Raw genomic sequence first — 18,610 nt, forward strand, 5'->3', positions numbered from 1 at the left:
TTCTGTTTTCGCTGTGGTGTTGAAAGCTTAAGTTTGAAGGTGGCTGGTTTAGCCAGGATTTGGACCTCCCTTGAACGTGTTTTTGTATTTAAAATGATTATATCCATTAACCAGGGGGCTATCATAACTGAAATACAGCTATAATTAAAAGATTGCCATGAGCTGCACCCCTGCAGTTGACCTGTCCTCTAGGCTCCATGTGAAACTAAACACCAAAGATGGGACTCAAACCCATGCGCACAGAGCACAAAGGATTAGCAGTCCATCGCCTTAACCACGCAGCAACTCGCCTGCACGTAGAGTTTTTCTGCATCTATCTTTAGTATGATGACGTTATAGTTGGAAGCAAAAAGCTTTGCCAGGCACACTTGGCTTTCTTGAAAACTAAAGACAACAAACGACGAGGATGGGATTCGAACCCACAAGTGCAGAACACAATGGATTAGCAGCCCATCGCCTTAACGACTCGGCCACCTCGTCACTCACCTGCTCATCTGGCCGAAGCTGGGCTGTGGTGTGTTTCTGCAGCTATTTTAAGGATGAAGTCGTTAAAGTCGGCAGCAATGTCATTTGAACGGCATTTCCATGCGCACTTGGCTCTCTCGAAACACTAAAGACATCAAACGACGAGGATGGGATTCGAACCCACGCGTGCAGAGCACAATGGATTAGCAGTCCATCGCCTTAACCACTCGGCCACCTCGTCACTACGCCTGCACATCTGCCCGAAGCTGGGGTGTGGTGTGTTTCTGCAGCTATTTTAAGGATGATGTCGTTAAAGTCGGCAGCAATGTCATTTGAACGGCTTTTCCATGCGCACTTGGCTCTCTCGAAACACTAGAGACATCAAACGATGAGGATGGGATTCGAACCCACACATAAAGAGCACAATGGATTAGCAGTCCATCGCTTTAACCAGTCGGCCACCTCGTCACTCGCCAGCACGACTGCCCGAAGCTGGGCTGTGCTGTGTTTCTGCAGCTATTTTAATGGTGATGTCGTTAAAGTCGGCAGCAATGTACTTTGAACGGCTTTTCCATGCGACATGGCTCTCTCGAAACACTAAAGACAACAAACGAAGACGATGGGATTCGAACACACGCATAAAGAGTGGATTAGCAGTCCATCGCCTTAACCACTCGGCCACCTCGTCACTCGCCTGCACAACTGCCCGAAGCTGGTTTGTTTCTGCAGCTATTTTAATGATGATGTCGTTAAAGTCGGCAGCAACGTACTTTGAACGGCTTTTCCATGCGCACTTGGCTCTCTCGAAACACTAAAGACAACAAACGCCTATGATGGGATTCGAACAAACGCATGAAGAGCACAATGAATCAGCAGTCCATCACCTTAACCATTCGGCCACCTCGTCACTCACCTACACGTCTTTAGGAGGAAGGTTGGGAAACTCACAACTGTGTTGATAGAGGGAGATGTGCATATGTTTCTTTTGTGTGCTGCTTCTGCTTTGTTGGTAAGAACCTAGAGAGAACGCCTGGGTCAAGAAAATGGCAGCATAGCTTACATTGGACCTCTCTCAGAATATGTTTGCAGTGTCCTTGCACTCTTCATTATCCTACCCAAACTGGTAGGGGGCTCATCGAATCGATCCCAAACTCAAACATGTTCTTGGAGATTGAGGGTTATAACTCTGGCCCTTTGTAACCAGGATAGCCATAAGTATCTCCCATCAAAAGTACCGCACATTTTGTTATTTGAGCTAAGAGAGAACAATTAATAAACCTCTATGTGCATTTCACTCACCTGTTTCATAGACACACCATGCAGCCGGCCGTTCCAAAAGGCTGATTACATGGCAGTTTAAAACGTGATACCACCCTGTCGTTCCATGTCCAGATAAAAGCACAGGAAACGTCGCTACCTTGTCTGGCATTCTTTCGCAGAGGCAATATCATAGTCTATGAGGCTCATCCGAGACGTGATCTTTGCTGGTTGAAAACTTTACCCAATACCCCGCTGGGATGACTTGAAATACAGTCAGCCTGGCAATTTTTGACAGTCTCTTGAGAGGCTTCATGACTTGTTGTAAAAGGGAATTTTACTTTTGCTTTTTTTACATTCTGTCTTCGCTGTGGTGTCAAAGCATAAGCTTGAAGGTGGCTGGTTTAGCCAGGATTTGGACCTCCCTTGAACGTGTGTTTGTATTTAAAATGATTATATCCATTAACCAGGGGGCTATTATAACTGAAATACAACTATAATTAAAAGCTTGCCATGAGCTGCACCCCTGCGGTTGACCTGTCCTCTAGGCTCCCTGTGAAACTAAACACCAAAGATGGGACTCAAACCCATGCGCACAGAGCACAAAGGATTAGCAGTCCATCGCCTTAACCACGCAGCAACTCGCCTGCACGTAGAGTTTTTCTGCATCTATCTTTAGTATGATGACGTTGTAGTTGGAAGCAATATGCTTTGCCAGGCACACTTGGCTTTCTTGAACACTAAAGACATCAAACGACGAGGATGGGATTCGAACCCACGCGTGCAGAGCACAATGGATTAGCAGCCCATCGCCTTAACCACTCTGCCACCTCGTCACTCGCCTGCACAACTGCCCGAAGCTGGTGTGTTTCTGCAGCTATTTTAATGATGATGTCGTTAAAGTCGGCAGCAATGTCCTTTGAACGGCTTTTCCATGCGCACTTGGCTCTCTCGAAACACTAAAGACAACAAGCGACGAGGATGGGATTCGAACCCACGCGTGCAGAGCACAATGGATTAGCAGTCCATCGCCTTTACCACTCGGCCACCTCATCACTACCCCTGCACATCTGCCCGAAGCTGGGGTGTGGTGTGTTTCTGTAGCTATTTTAAGGATGATGTCGTTAAAGTCGGCAGCAATGTCATTTGAACGGCTTTTCCATGCGCACTTGGCTCTCTCGAAACACTAGAGACATCAAACGACGAGGATGGGATTCGAACCCACACATAAAGAGCACAATGGATTAGCAGTCCATCGCTTTAACCAGTCGGCCACCTCGTCACTCGCCAGCACGACTGCCCGAAGCTGGGCTGTGTTGTGTTTCTGCAGCTATTTTAATGGTGATGTCGTTAAAGTCGGCAGCAATGTACTTTGAACGGCTTTTCCATGCGACATGGCTCTCTCGAAACACTAAAGACAACAAACGAAGACGATGGGATTCGAACACACGCATAAAGAGTGGATTAGCAGTCCATCGCCTTAACCATTCGGCCACCTTGTCACTCACCTGCACGTCTTTTGGAGGAATGTTGGGAAACTCACAACTGTGTTGATAGAGGGAGATGTGCTTATGTTTCTTTTGTGTGCTGCTTCTGCTTTGTTGGTAAGAACCTAGAGAGAACGCCTGGGTCAAGAAAATGGCAGCATAGCTTACATTGGACCTCTCTCAGAATATGTTTGCAGCGTCCTTGCAATCTTCATTATCCTACCCAAACTGGTAGGGGGCTCATCGAATCGATCCAAAACTCAAACATGTTCTTGGAGATTGAGGCTTATAACTCTGCCCCTTTGTTACCAGGATACTCATAAGTATATCCCATAAAAAATACCGCACATTTTGTTATTTGAGCTAAGAGAGAACAATTAATAAACCTCTATGTGCATTTCACTCACCTGTTTCATAGACACACCATGCAGCCGGCCGTTCCAAAAGGCTGATTACATGGCAGTTTAAAACGTGATACCACCCTGTCGTTCCATGTCCAGATAAAAGCACAGGAGACGTCGCTACCTTGTCTGGCATTCTTTCGCAGAGGCAATATCATACTCTATGAGGCTCATCCGAGACGTGATCTTTGCTGGTTGAAAACTTTACCCAATACCCCGCTGGGATGACTTGAAATACAGTCAGCCTTGGCAATTTTTGACAGTCTCTTGAGAGGCTTCATGACTTGTTGTAAAAGGAAATTTTACTTTTGCTTTTTTTACATTCTGTTTTCGCTGTGGTGTTGAAAGCATAAGCTTGAAGGTGGCTGGTTTAGCCAGGATTTGGACCTCCCTTGAACGTGTTTTTGTATTTAAAATGATTATATCCATTAACCAGGGGGCTATCATAACTGAAATACAGCTATAATTAAAAGATTGCCATGAGCTGCACCCCTGCGGTTGACCTGTCCTCTAGGCTCCCTGTGAAACTAAACACCAAAGATGGGACTCAAACCCATGCGCACAGAGCACAAAGGATTAGCAGTCCATCGCCTTAACCACGCAGCAACTCACCTGCACGTAGAGTTTTTCTGCATCTATCTTTAGTATGATGACGTTATAGTTGGAAGCAAAAAGCTTTGCCAGGCACACTTGGCTTTCTTGAACACTAAAGACAACAAACGACTAGGATGGGATTCGAACCCACGAGTGCAGAACACAATGGATTAGCAGTGCATCGCCTTAACGACTCGGCCACCTCGTCACTCACCTGCTCATCTGCCCGAAGCTGGGCTGTGGTGTGTTTCTGCAGCTATTTTAAGGATGATGTCGTTAAAGTCGGCAGCAATGTCATTTGAACAGCTTTTCCATGCGAACTTGGCTCTCTCGAAACACTAAAGACATCAAACGTCGTGAATGGGATTCGAACCCACGCGTGCAGAGCACAATGGATTAGCAGTCCATCGCCTTAACCACTCGGCCACCTCGTCACTCGCCTGCACAACTGCCCGAAGCTGGTGTGTTTCTGCAGCTATTTTAATGATGATGTCGTTAAAGTCGGCAGCAACGTACTTTGAACGGCTTTTCCATGCGCACTTGGCTCTCTCGAAACACTAAAGACAACAAACGCCTATGATGGGATTCGAACAAACGCATGAAGAGCACAATGAATCAGCAGTCCATCACCTTAACCATTCGGCCACCTCGTCACTCACCTACACGTCTTTAGGAGGAAGGTTGGGAAACTCACAACTGTGTTGATAGAGGGAGATGTGCATATGTTTCTTTTGTGTGCTGCTTCTGCTTTGTTGGTAAGAACCTAGAGAGAACGCCTGGGTCAAGAAAATGGCAGCATAGCTTACATTGGACCTCTCTCAGAATATGTTTGCAGTGTCCTTGCACTCTTCATTATCCTACCCAAACTGGTAGGGGGCTCATCGAATCGATCCCAAACTCAAACATGTTCTTGGAGATTGAGGGTTATAACTCTGGCCCTTTGTAACCAGGATAGCCATAAGTATCTCCCATCAAAAGTACCGCACATTTTGTTCTTTGAGCTAAGAGAGAACAATTAATAAACCTCTATGTGCATTTCACTCACCTGTTTCATAGACACACCATGCAGCCGGCCGTTCCAAAAGGCTGATTACATGGCAGTTTAAAACGTGATACCACCCTGTCGTTCCATGTCCAGATAAAAGCACAGGAAACGTCGCTACCTTGTCTGGCATTCTTTCGCAGAGGCAATATCATAGTCTATGAGGCTCATCCGAGACGTGATCTTTGCTGGTTGAAAACTTTACCCAATACCCCGCTGGGATGACTTGAAATACAGTCAGCCTTGGCAATTTTTGACAGTCTCTTGAGAGGCTTCATGACTTGTTGTAAAAGGGAATTTTACTTTTGCTTTTTTTACATTCTTTCTTCGCTGTGGTGTCAAAGCATAAGCTTGAAGGTGGCCGGTTTAGCCAGGATTTGGTCCTCCCTTGAACGTGTGTTTGTATTTAAAATGATTATATCCATTAACCAGGGGGCTATTATAACTGAAATACAACTATAATTAAAAGCTTGCCATGAGCTGCACCCCTGCGGTTGACCTGTCCTCTAGGCTCCCTGTGAAACTAAACACCAAAGATGGGACTCAAACCCATGCGCACAGAGCACAAAGGATTAGCAGTCCATCGCCTTAACCACGCAGCAACTCGCCTGCACGTAGAGTTTTTCTGCATCTATCTTTAGTATGATGACGTTGTAGTTGGAAGCAAAAAGCTTTGCCAGGCACACTTGGCTTTCTTGAACACTAAAGACATCATACGACGAGGATGGGATTCGAACCCACGCGTGCAGAGCACAATGGATTAGCAGTCCATCGCCTTAACCACTCTGCCACCTCGTCACTCACCTGCACAACTGCCCGAAGCTGGTGTGTTTCTGCAGCTATTTTAATGATGATGTCGTTAAAGTCGGCAGCAATGTCCTTTGAACGGCTTTTCCATGCGCACTTGGCTCTCTCGAAACACTAAAGACAACAAGCGACGAGGATGGGATTCGAACCCACGCGTGCAGAGCACAATGGATTAGCAGTCCATCGCCTTAACCACTCGGCCACCTCGTCACTACCCCTGCACATCTGCCCGAAGCTGGGCTGTGCTGTGTTTCTGCAGCTATTTTAATGGTGATGTCGTTAAAGTCGGCAGCAATGTACTTTGAACGGCTTTTCCATGCGACATGGCTCTCTCGAAACACTAAAGACAACAAACGAAGACGATGGGATTCGAACACACGCATAAAGAGTGGATTAGCAGTCCATCGCCTTAACCATTCGGCCACCTTGTCACTCACCTGCACGTCTTTAGGAGGAAGGTTGGGAAACTCACAACTGTGTTGATAGAGGGAGATGTGCTTATGTTTCTTTTGTGTGCTGCTTCTGCTTTGTTGGTAAGAACCTAGAGAGAACGCCTGGGTCAAGAAAATGGCAGCATAGCTTACATTGGACCTCTCTCAGAATATGTTTGCAGTGTCCTTGCAATCTTCATTATCCTACCCAAACTGGTAGGGGGCTCATCGAATCGATCCAAAACTCAAACATGTTCTTGGAGATTGAGGCTTATAACTCTGCCCCTTTGTTAACAGGATACTCATAAGTATATCCCATAAAAATACCGCACATTTTGTTCTTTGAGCTAAGAGAGAACAATTAATAAACCTCTATGTGCATTTCACTCACCTGTTTCATAGACACACCATGTAGCCGGCCGTTCGAAAAGGCTGATTACATGGCAGTTTAAAACGTGATACCACCCTGTCGTTCCATGTCCAGATAAAAGCACAGGAGACGTCGTTACCTTCTCTGGATTTCTTTCGTCTGGCGAACGACGAGGATGGGATTCGAACCCACGCGTGCAGAGCACAATGGATTAGCAGTCCATCGCCTTAACCACTCGGCCACCTCGTCATTCACCTGCTCATCTGCCCGAAGCTGCGCTGTGGTGTGTTTCTGCAGCTATTTTAAGGATGATGTCGTTAAAGTCGGCAGCAATGTCAGTTGAACAGCTTTTCCATGCGAACTTGGCTCTCTCGAAACACTAAAGACATCAAACGTCGTGGATGGGATTCGAACCCACGCGTGCAGAGCACAATGGATTAGCAGTCCATCGCCTTAACCACTCGGCCACCTCGTCACTACGCCTGCACATCTGCCCGAAGCTGTGGTGTGGTGTGTTTCTGCAGCTATTTTAAGGATGATGTCGTTAAAGTCGGCAGCAATGTCATTTGAACGGCTTTTCCATGCGCACTTCGCTCTCTCGAAACATCAAACGACGAGGATGGGATTCGAACCCACGCGTGCAGAGCACAATGGATTAGCAGTCCATCGCCTTAACCACTCGGCCACCTCGTCACTCGCCTGCACAACTTCCCGAAGCTGGTGTGTTTCTGCAGCTATTTTAATGATGATGTCGTTAAAGTCGGCAGCAATGTCCTTTGAACGGCTTTTCCATGCGCACTTGGCTCTCTCGAAACACTAAAGACAACAAACGACGAGGATGGGATTCGAACCCACGCGTGCAGAGCACAATGGATTAGCAGTCCATCGCCTTAACCACTCGGCCAAAGATGGGGCAAAACGGACTGCTAAGGGGGGGGGGGGGGAAGAAGGAAAAAAAACGCCAAAGAGGGGGGGAAAGAAGGGGGAAAAGGCGCCAAAGTCATGGGTTCGAGTCCCAGGGAAAGCAAGAACTGATAATGTAAAATGTGTTCCTTGAAATGCTATTTAAGTTGCTTTGGATAAAAGTGTCTGTCAAATGTGTGAATGTAAGTGTAAAAAATGTAAAAAATTTAAAATAAATGATAGAAAAGTCAATATTTAGACCTATTTTACACATTTAGACGCATTTTAGACCTATTTTACCCAATTAAAAAACAATTTGCAAGAATAAAATGTACAACATACTTTGCACAAACATAGTTTATTCCAAAAGCTCGAATGTAACGCACGTTATATGTAATAAAAAAATAAAAAAATATATACAAGTACAAATATATGTAAATACAATTATTTATTATACAATCACTACCACAAAATCTCAAATCCAACATTTACAATAGAAGGAATATATATATATATATATATATATATATATATATATATATATATATATATATATATATATATATATATATATATATATATATATATAATTAAAATGGTTTCATATATAATAAACACTACCACAAATTTGGTTTCATAATAATAATATATACATTACATATAATAATAATAATATAGACACATTCACAAATAAAAGCTCAAATCTATATAACTTTATAATAAATACAAATTTAAATAGCTACATGTAATGATAATAAAAACGTAGTACAATTACAAATAGTTTGATAAATGAATAATAATATATATATAATTAGTATTTTGGTAGTTTTATAATAATAATAATATTAATAATAATTAGCCATTTAGATACACATACACACTCACACAATTGCAATGGCTAGATATAATAATAGTAATAATATAACTTCCACAAATAGTTTAATAAAAATGTAGAAAAAATTGTTATATATAAAATATATATACATAAACATATTTTTAAGAGCTTTCCTTCAAATGTACTTAATGCACTAACGTAAAATTTAAAGTTTTATAAAATTATATAAAATTTTCTAAAATTAAAATTATCACAATTATAAAAAATAAAAAATTAAATATAATTGTGAATGAAAGACAAAATAAATCCTAAAGAGACTCTTTCCACTCTGCAATGGTCTGGCCAGCTGCTGGACAGTACCACTTTCCTCTAACCTGGGAATGGCCAGTGAGTTTACTTTTTGATTGGCCACATATTTTACACTCATAATGGTAATGTTCCTTTGTGTGACGCTTCTTTGGGGGCTCCCCTCTTGCCACACGCTCTTGATCCTCAAGTGCTGCCTTGTGCTGTCTCCATGCACGCTGTCGGTTCTGAGGAGGTGGTGGAACTGATGGCTGTTGGCACGGCTGAAGAGAAGACCAACCCTGAGAGTGCGATGGTGGAACCGATGGCTGTTGGCACGGCTGAAGAGAAGACCAACCCTGAGAGTGCGATGGTGGAACCGATGGCTGTTGGCCTGGTGGAAAAGACGACCAACCCTGAGAGTGCGATGGTGGAACTGATGGCGGTTGGCCTGGTGGAAAAGACGACCAACCCTGAGAGTGCGATGGTGGAACCGATGGCTGTTGGCACGGCTGAAGAGAAGACCAACCCTGAGAGTGCGATGGTGGAACCGATGGCTGTTGGCCTGGTGGAAAAGACGACCAACCCTGAGAGTGCGATGGTGGAACTGATGGCGGTTGGCCTGGTGGAAAAGACGACCAACCCTGAGAGTGCGATGGTGGAACTGATGGCGGTTGGCCTGGTGGAAAAGACGACCAACCCTGAGAGTGCGATGGTGGAACTGATGGCGGTTGGCCTGGTGGAAAAGACGACCAACCCTGAGAGTGCGATGGTGGAAAAGATAAATCAGAATTCCCAGGCCAGACATGCCACCCAGGAAAGTGCTGGGCCCCAGGCCAGTCTGTGCCAGATGGAGATGTGTCTACAAGCCCAGTGTCTGTGTGCGTAATAGAAGACACTGCAGTTCCAGTTCGTGCACATTTAAGTTGGCGTATAACTGCCTCACCCTCCCGATTTTCAGGCTCCTGGAACTCAATGGCAACATGTCCATGTTCAACAGGTGCAGATGGGAGTTCTCTAGGCTTTGGCAGTGGCTCCTTTGCCAAACCAACAGGCTGGGGAAGCTCCACTCCTTGTAGCAAGGTGTCCCGGTCAGTTCTTTTCTGTCTGTCGAGAAGCCTGGGAAAGAATAACAGACATTTTTAGCTTTACCCACAGTACATTTACAAAACATCTCTACTGATTTGTTTTTATAAACTATGTACACTAAACTATTCAAAAACTATCCATCACTTGGATACTTCAGCATTAAAGGAACACGCCGACTTTTTGGGACTTTAGCTTATTCACCGTATCTCCGAAGCACTGCTACTTCTGTGGAGTGATTTACTCCAACTCTGAGCAAACTCTCTGCTCCTCACCAGTTCTCAGGTGCTGCGAGTAAATCACTCCGTCCAAGTAGCAGTGCTTCACCTTTTTTTTTTTTTCTCCTTTATTTATTTTTAAACAGGGACAATGCAAAATATACATTAACCTTAAGAGGAGAGATGCATTTTACCAGGTTATAGCACTTGTGCTAATTTTCACCTGTAGTCCCTGGGCAGGCTGATGTCAACAGATACACATATTAATAAAATCATTCCTCTCAAAAACAGCACAAAAAAACACAATAAAAGAAGAAGAAAAAGAGTCACACCCTTCATTCATTCTTCAACATTCATTTACAAATACCCTCTCACATACACGTCACCTTCTGAGAATATACTTCCCAGTATGTATATGGTTAGAAGAAGCCTGCGTCTCATATGGCCTTGTTATTTGTACACACTGTTGCTATACAAATCACAACATGTAAATAGGAAAATGTTGATGTTATTTTGTCACTTATTGGGAGCAGTATGCTAGATGGAGCCATTTACCTCCAGTATTTGTGCTAAGCTAGGCCAGCGGTGGGGGCGTCGGATAGAGTTACAGCATGCACGGAGATTAGAAGGGTATGTATGGACTTATCTGACTCTGGGGGATACGGTGAATAAGCTAAAGTCCCAAAAAGTCTGCGTGTTCCTTTAACATTCAGCAATATTATCAATTTGACTATACTGACATTATTGGACAATAACTAAACTGATAACATTACAGCTGATTTATAGCCGAATTGACCTCATTTCGTAATTGATGAACTTCGCACTTTGTGAACATTATCAGAGAAAAACAGACTGTGGAATGTCTCAACTGACAAATCAGAATCAAGCATTTCAGAAAGCTGTGTAATAAGCAATAACGTATTCTAAACTGTAACATTCTGAATTTCTGAAAAGCTTTTGTGAAACAATGCATGCATTTATTACCAAATTTTTTATATCTTTTTTTTGGCAGACATATAAAAGGTTGCAAGTTTCAAAATGAGACGGTGTCTGAAAACAATGTATACATTTAATGTATGTTATATACAAATACATGTGGAATAGAGAATAGTTCAAAAGATTTATTATTTCAGAAGTGCAGTCGTTCATCATAGGAATAGATTTCATATTACTGAAGTGAATTTAGGAAGCTGAAATCCAACTCACCATGAAGACACTGTGGTGTTGTTTATAGTAACTAGCACCAAGTTGGTCTGGTCTAGTAGCTCTCTGCAGTCTTCAAGCAGCTGCTTGATGTGGCTATAAATCATCACAATTGCCTGAGGAATGGGAAAGGTTTTGCCCTTGTTATCTTTAGGCCTATTTCTGGCTTCCCTGAATTCCTTCAGAAGCTTGAGTGCAACACATTCTGAAACCCTGTTGGCATCAGGTCTCTGGGCAGCCTGACCATGAGTCATGAACAGTCTGTGAATAAAAAGATGCATGATTGTATTATGTATGATTAGTATTCTATGGTTCATTATAGCTTTGTAAACATATAGACTGATTATGTTTTGGAATTGTATGGCAATGAGAGATAGACTTTATGATCTATCCTGGATCTCATCAAAACAGTTTTTTTTAAGTATTTTTAACCTTTGAAAGGAATTAAATTATACAGGGAGCATTCAACAAGACTCAAATTTAACACCGGTGCACTACAATTTAACTCACCTCTCAGCTGCTTGCTGACCAGGGGCTGAGCCACTACGCTTCCGAGAAGCTCTCCAAGGACCTTCCAAGGTCTTTTTCTTGCACTTAAGGGAATACTTGGAGGGGGACTGATCAATGGTATGCAAATACGAATACAACCGCAAGATCTCTGCTATCTCGTTAGTTGATAAACCAGTGATCGTGCGGTTGAGACTGACGAGATAGCCTGCCAGGTTATCCACTGCCTCCCATCCAGGAACACCCCTTGAATCACATCTACTGTCCTAGAAATGGAAACAAAAACAGAATCCTGGATTAGGAAATTATTTTGATACTTTGATAAACCATTCACAAATTACAAGCATCAGGTATTAGAAACTTTACCGGAGCTGGTGTGCTGGGCCCAGCACAGGAAATGTCTTCAATGTCAGGACTGTAAGAGCCACCACTTGGCACACTGGTTTCCTAGATTTTTTAAAAACATTTTAAAGAGAAGAATAAACTTCAGTTACAAAATTGACTGTTCAAATTGACTATTATTAATCTTTTAATTAAATGAACGTTTAATCATGAAGCAACTCATTCATTGCTCCTAAAAACATTAACATTCCTATGTAATTTTAATTCAAAACGATCAAGAAAATTGACATTACCAGAGGTGAGATCAATGAATCACCATGACTGCTGGAACTTGCAAGGGTGTGTGTGCCCAAATTGAGGTCTGCCGCATCACATATAATGACATCCAGACACTCATCCTCCTGAACTTCAACCTCCATCTCTGGCAAGGCGATTTCATGTTGCTCCAGTGGAGAAAGCAGGTCTCCTCTGTCAGACTGTGCCAGCAAGTACTCCACAGCTATACGCTCATCTGCCATAAAGATTCAATAAACATTTTGTAATAAGAGCTATATATCAGGCTAAAGCAGTAGGCTACAGTGCATGTGATGAATGTAGTGTTGCTAATGAAAAATCTATTTTGCGATTAACATGAAAAATGTAAAAGCAAAAATCACAAAAGAAAAACTAAAACAAATACACTTCAACTTCACAAACTGACATATCTTATAACTAGGAACAAGCACCTTTACAGCAATGATCAGTCATGAAAACGATGGTCTGATTGGTTAGCGTTCAGGCAGCATGCAAAGCCTTTGAAAACACACAGTGATGCCTGGAATCACTATCGTAATAGTGTGTACAATGGTGAATCTTACCAGTGGGTTTCCCAGGAGGTTTGAATTCTGGCAGGAGTGCACATCCAAGGACTCTGTTGCTGAGGACATTCATGTGGGACATTAAACGTACATCATACATTTTAGTAAGTGATGTACCACTCATGTCCACAGCTTGATGAGCTCGGTTGATGTTCCACCTAGATGCACCCTCAAGCATGTACATCTGCGTATGTAGTGCATTACATCTCCAACCTGAAAGACAATGTTTCACATGATTAAAATACTATTATATAACCCCCCACTCAGAACCACCAGGCCTAAGAAAAAGGTTTGTTTCCAATTTGGTGCCTTTAATTTTCGAAGTCAGCAACTTCAGTATTGTGACAACACTATTTAAATATATGCATAATATTGTTTTATAATTTCAATTTACCTGGAATAAAAGTGCACTGGTGGCGATGGAAGCTTTCCAGAGAGGAGGACCCTCTGCCACACCTCAGTACATCCAGAACCTTGTCACCCTTCTGTAAACCGGAGCCCAGTTTTGTGTACAACTGAACACCGGGTGGATCTTGGATGCAAGGTAAGTGTTTCTGCTGTACCTCCCACACACGTGTCATGCTCTCTGGATTGATGAGGCGCAAACCAGTGGTGTCAGTCAGTTCCCACATGGAGTCCATTAGTCCTTGTATCAAGACACGAGTTTCTTCAACTCCGCGTGTCCTCCTCCTGCAGTGCTTGGCCAGCTCACTGGAGGTGATGCTTGACAGGATTTGGGCCTCTGTTGAAATATGACCCCCATGTTTTTTTAAAAGCATGGTCTTTTTCGCCTCTTTAAGACGAGAGATGTCATCCTTGTCCCATTCAAATATACAGCTGGACAACTTGGAGCAGAAAGTGCCATACAGTGGATGGTGCTCCGTTGTAAGGCCAGCAGTAAACCGCCGCATGAAGTGGAACACATCAAGTCGCACTGTGATATTCCATGGTCGGAACCAGGTAAGAACTGGAGTCACGCCTACACCAATGAGAAACAAGGAGTGATTGTTTTCTCAGATTTACATTTGCATCATTAAAGAAATATAATAATGCTGTTTTACATAAGCTTTTGTCTACTTGATTGCAAACACTGAACAGGGTTCTCATAGTAAATTGCTACTGTAAATAGAAATTAAGAATTTTAGAACCATTGTAAATAGATCTAAAAAAATATAAATTTCTATAGTAAATAGTTCTAAAAATTCTCTTTATGAGTGTTCTTAAAGAATATGAACAAACACCTAGAAAAACCATGTACAGGAATGAAATTTAGTTTTTAGTAATTTAGAAACATGCCTGAAATGGTTGCTAATATGAATTAGAAATACAAACACATTCATATTAGGTAAAGACTTAATGTAACAAACCTGTCTCGCTGCAGCAGTCCCGGTCAACGTAAATCACAGCTGGCTCTGGCTCCCCAGCATCCTTGTATCGCTTTACGATGCCCTGACACAAGTCATCTATGCCAGCTCCCTCACCAGTGGTTAGGACACAGTTCAGGACTTGGCCAAACTCATTGCCAACATTGGTAATCCATGTAGCAGTGTCCGCAATGCCACCAGCAAGCTTTTTAGTTATCTATATAAATACACAAACATTACAATCAGATAAAAATCTCTGAACATCAAGTTGAAATTAACATGCATTTGCCTCTTTTTATATACATTTACCTTCTTGGTAGAATCAAGCTTCAGGATGCTACCATATGTTGATGTTATGACACCCTTTAGCTCATCAATGTGACTCAGGATCTCGTTGGCATGAACCGTCTCAAACCACTGTGCCAGAGGTAGGGGGCAAAAAGGCGGTGGCTGCTGATATACCACTTCAGCCTGTGTCAGGGCACATTTCTTTTTGTGAAATTCACAGTCTGTCAGATAGTTAATGGTACGTCTTGCCCACTCCTCGCTGTGAACTTCTTCAAGCGCCTGCTGCAAGAAACTGGAGCTGTTCCCAGCAGTTCTAGGCTTCAACAAAGTCACACACTTCCTGTCAAGTGCAAGGTGAGTGGTAAGAACAGCGGGGAATTTGTTTCTGTGGGAGGGATCTAGTTGTTTGAGGATCTCCGAACTCCAAGGGCAGACAGGAATCTTACACTTACTGCAGCGAGGGTAGTCTACTCCAATTAAATAATATCTCGAGTCAATATCAATGACTTCCCTCACTTTTGTGTAGATTCCTGAATGGTGCATCTTCCTATTGCACTGTGTGCACTTCAGAGGAATACCCCACATTCTCATTGGGGCCCACAGAAACATACGCTGTCTAAAGTAGGTGTTAGGATCAGGAGGTGAAGTTGTAGGCTTGCTGGGACTTGGTGGATGAAACCAGTTTTGAGAAAACTGCTGCTTAAGTCGTCCTGTGGCGTCATATAGACACTGCGCGATCCACTTCTGGTCTGCTGGCTTAATAACTCGACAGAACTGTTTGGGGAGAAAACTCACCCAATTCACTACTGGAGGCCTCAGGTTAATTTCCAGGGATGGTGTTTGAGGTGCAGTTTGTGGAACGCCTTGCTGCTCTTCAATGTATGCGGGTGATTCAGTAAATGATGTTGTTGGAGAAGGTGTTGGTGGATCCACAGATTCTGTCCCTGCAAGACTGGTACAAGGATGATTAGTTTCAATGTGGTGAAGAAGTCCAACCGCACCCCAGACTTTTGCACCACACTGGTCACAACATTCTTGGACATGGTAATCTGACAGATGTTCGGAGAAACAGTCCACATCAATGTCTTCACCACAAAGACCACACTTTATTGAAGAACTGCTCTCTGGGACTGATCTTGAGCCTGCACTGCTCTCTGGGACTGATCTTGAGCCTGCACTGCTCTCTGGGACTGATCTTGAGCCTGCCCTGCTCTCTGGGGCTGGTTTTGCGCCTGCACTGCTCAGTGGTCTTGCCTGAGCACCTGCACTGCTCCATGAGGCTGGTCTTGCCTGAGCACCTGCACTGCTCTCTGGGACTGATCTTGCCTGCGCACCTGCACTGCTCCATGAGGCTGGTCTTGCCTGCGCACCTGCACTGCTCCATGAGGCTGGTCTTGCCTGCGCACCTGCACTGCTCCATGAGGCTGGTCTTGCCTGCGCACCTGCACTGCTCCATGAGGCTGGTCTTGCCTGCGCACCTGCACTGCTCCATGAGGCAGGTTTTGCACCTGCACTGCTCTGTGGTCCTCCTTGCATGCCTGCACTGCTCTGTGGTCCTGCTTGCATGCCTGCACTGCTCTGTGGTCCTGCTTGCATGCCTGCACTGCTCTGTGGTCCTGCTTGCATGCCTGCACTGCTCTGTGGTCCTGCTTGCATGCCTGCACTGCTCTGTGGTCCTGCTTGCATGCCTGCACTGCTCTGTGGTCCTGCTTGCATGCCTGCACTGCTCTGTGGTCCTGCTTGCATGCCTGCACTGCTCTGTGGTCCTGCTTGCATGCCTGCACTGCTCTGTGGTCCTGCTTGCATGCCTGCACTGCTCTGTGGTCCTGCTTGCATGCCTGCACTGCTCTGTGGTCCTGCTTGCATGCCTAACACTGTCTGCTCTGCTGACTGTAAAAAAAGCATTAGTGTTTTCCCTAGGATTAGTGTTTTCCCTAGGTCTCAAAATCTGCAAATTATCAAAATCAAAACTTTGCTGAAAAACATGTTGTACACAATTACTACATGCAAACTGTCGTCTGATTCATAGGTTGTTGTTCTTTAAGGAAATTAATACACCTTTAAGTAGAATTGTAAAAACACCCACCTTCAGGTCTTTGTGCAGGCATCTTTTTACTGCGAGTTAAATTGACATTTATATGCATTTTATTCAAGTAACCTGTTATACCATTATAAAGACCTCACTGATTTACATTAAAAGCTAAGAAATTAATCTAGTGTACTGACAGCATTTGCACTAAATTGCACAGCTTTGCTCAGTTTGTGCGCATTATATATATATATATATATATATATATGTATATATATATATATATATATATATATATATATATACACACACACACCTTTTTCTGACTATTATTTCATGTCAGGCTTTACAGCTCAAATAATGAACATTTTTCTCTTATTAAAAAATGTTTTTAAATTAGTAATGATCACCAGCATAGGTAAAATAATCACATTCATTACATACCTTATGATAACCACATTTGCAAGTGATTATTTTCCCAAATATATCATATGCACAGGTCTGTTTGTGTAATGGACAGTTATTAATTCTTTCCAAGGCATGCTTCCACTTCTTCGCCCCTGGCTTCTTGCCTGTTGAGAAGTGGTACTTCCCTTGGGCATACTTGCACATGATGTCATGCCAGTATGAGTCTGGTTTACCAGTCTTAGTCATGTCTATAAATATGAAACAACAGGGTAAATACGAGACAACTTGAGAACAACTTCAGAGAGATACAAATGAAATGAAATTTAAAGAAAAGGCTTAGGGGAAAACATTTAAGACAAATTTTATGTAGAAGAGGGATTTTACACATGGATGGTTGTCAAATTACGTATGTTTGTTAATTTAACCATGTTAAAAGACAATTTTTAAACTATGGTAAATAGAATGAATGATTACGTTGCACTAAATTCAAATTGGTGCAATGAGGGGTGCAGTGAGAGGTGCAGTGAGAGGTGCAGTGTGCAGTGAGACGTGAGGTGCAGTGAGAGGTGAGATGCAGTGAGGGGTGCAGTGAGTGGTGCAGTGAGAGGTGCAGTGAGAGGTGCAGTTAGAGGTGCAGTGAGAGGTGCAGTGAGAGGTGAGATGCAGTGAGGGGTGCAGTGAGAGGTGCAGTGAGAGGTGGGGTGCAGTGAGTGGTGCAGTGAGAGGTGAGGTGCAGTGAAAGGTGAGGTGCAGTGAGAGGTGAGGTGCAGTGAGAGGTGAGATGCAGTGAGAGGTGCAGTGAGGGGTGCAGTGTGCAGTGAGAGGTGAGATGCAGTGAGAGGTGAGATGCAGTGAGAGGTGAGATGCAGTGAGAGTTGAGATGCAGTGAGAGGTGAGATGCAGTGAGAGGTGAGATGCAGTGAGAGGTGAGATGCAGTGAGAGGTGCAGTGAGGGGTGCAGTGAGAGGTGAGATGCAGTGAGAGGTGCAGTGAGGGGTGCAGTGTGCAGTGAGAGGTGAGATGCAGTGAGAGGTGAGATGCAGTGAGGGGTGCAGTGAGAGGTGCAGTGAGGGGTGCAGTGAGAGATGAGAGGTGAAGTGAGAGGAGCAGGGCCAGGGAGAAGAGAAGGCCCAAGGAGAGGGCAAGGTAAAGGTGTAAGAATGTGTGGTGGTGGCATTCCAAGGGCTGCAAGAACAGTAGTCAGTGATGAAATCCGTGCCACTATCATTGACCATGTAATCAACCACGGTCTTTCACTAAGAGAGGCTGGAAAAAAGTAAAGTTACTGTACATGTGGACATACAATTCCCAACCAAGAAATGTAGTGTAAAAACGGTGGACTGCATGTTTTGCATGTTTTTCAAACTGAAACACTAAAGTCTATGAAGTTTTTGTAATGTCAACAATAGCCAGTATTTTGAAACTGGGTGT

At 43.6% G+C, this 18,610-nt stretch overlaps 10 non-coding genes across 10 annotated transcripts; 3 read left to right on the forward strand and 7 right to left on the reverse strand.

Annotated features, from left to right (window-relative positions):
* Nucleotides 1-624: 624 nt before the first annotated feature.
* On the reverse strand, nt 625-706 carry trnas-gcu (transfer RNA serine (anticodon GCU)). The gene has a single exon. It is a non-coding gene; the product is annotated as a tRNA-Ser (tRNA).
* A 1,186-nt stretch (nt 707-1,892) lies between these two features.
* Nucleotides 1,893-2,032, forward strand: LOC143741717 (U4 spliceosomal RNA). The gene has a single exon (XR_013205203.1). It is a non-coding gene; the product is annotated as a U4 spliceosomal RNA (small nuclear RNA).
* A 444-nt stretch (nt 2,033-2,476) lies between these two features.
* Nucleotides 2,477-2,558, reverse strand: trnas-gcu (transfer RNA serine (anticodon GCU)). The gene has a single exon. It is a non-coding gene; the product is annotated as a tRNA-Ser (tRNA).
* A 137-nt stretch (nt 2,559-2,695) lies between these two features.
* On the reverse strand, nt 2,696-2,777 carry trnas-gcu (transfer RNA serine (anticodon GCU)). The gene has a single exon. It is a non-coding gene; the product is annotated as a tRNA-Ser (tRNA).
* A 967-nt stretch (nt 2,778-3,744) lies between these two features.
* LOC143741993 (U4 spliceosomal RNA) lies at nt 3,745-3,885 on the forward strand. The gene has a single exon (XR_013205309.1). It is a non-coding gene; the product is annotated as a U4 spliceosomal RNA (small nuclear RNA).
* A 1,492-nt stretch (nt 3,886-5,377) lies between these two features.
* Nucleotides 5,378-5,518, forward strand: LOC143741661 (U4 spliceosomal RNA). Its single transcript, XR_013205187.1, has one exon. It is a non-coding gene; the product is annotated as a U4 spliceosomal RNA (small nuclear RNA).
* A 444-nt stretch (nt 5,519-5,962) lies between these two features.
* Nucleotides 5,963-6,044, reverse strand: trnas-gcu (transfer RNA serine (anticodon GCU)). Its single transcript has one exon. It is a non-coding gene; the product is annotated as a tRNA-Ser (tRNA).
* Nucleotides 6,045-6,181: 137 nt separating this feature from the next.
* trnas-gcu (transfer RNA serine (anticodon GCU)) lies at nt 6,182-6,263 on the reverse strand. The gene has a single exon. It is a non-coding gene; the product is annotated as a tRNA-Ser (tRNA).
* A 758-nt stretch (nt 6,264-7,021) lies between these two features.
* trnas-gcu (transfer RNA serine (anticodon GCU)) lies at nt 7,022-7,103 on the reverse strand. The gene has a single exon. It is a non-coding gene; the product is annotated as a tRNA-Ser (tRNA).
* A 362-nt stretch (nt 7,104-7,465) lies between these two features.
* trnas-gcu (transfer RNA serine (anticodon GCU)) lies at nt 7,466-7,547 on the reverse strand. The gene has a single exon. It is a non-coding gene; the product is annotated as a tRNA-Ser (tRNA).
* Between the last annotated feature and the right edge of the window lie 11,063 nt (nt 7,548-18,610).

Source organism: Siphateles boraxobius, unplaced genomic scaffold, assembly GCF_051911475.1.
Source record: "Siphateles boraxobius isolate OS27281-9 unplaced genomic scaffold, OSU_SipBor_1 1, whole genome shotgun sequence".
Taxonomy (NCBI): domain Eukaryota; kingdom Metazoa; phylum Chordata; class Actinopteri; order Cypriniformes; family Leuciscidae; genus Siphateles; species Siphateles boraxobius.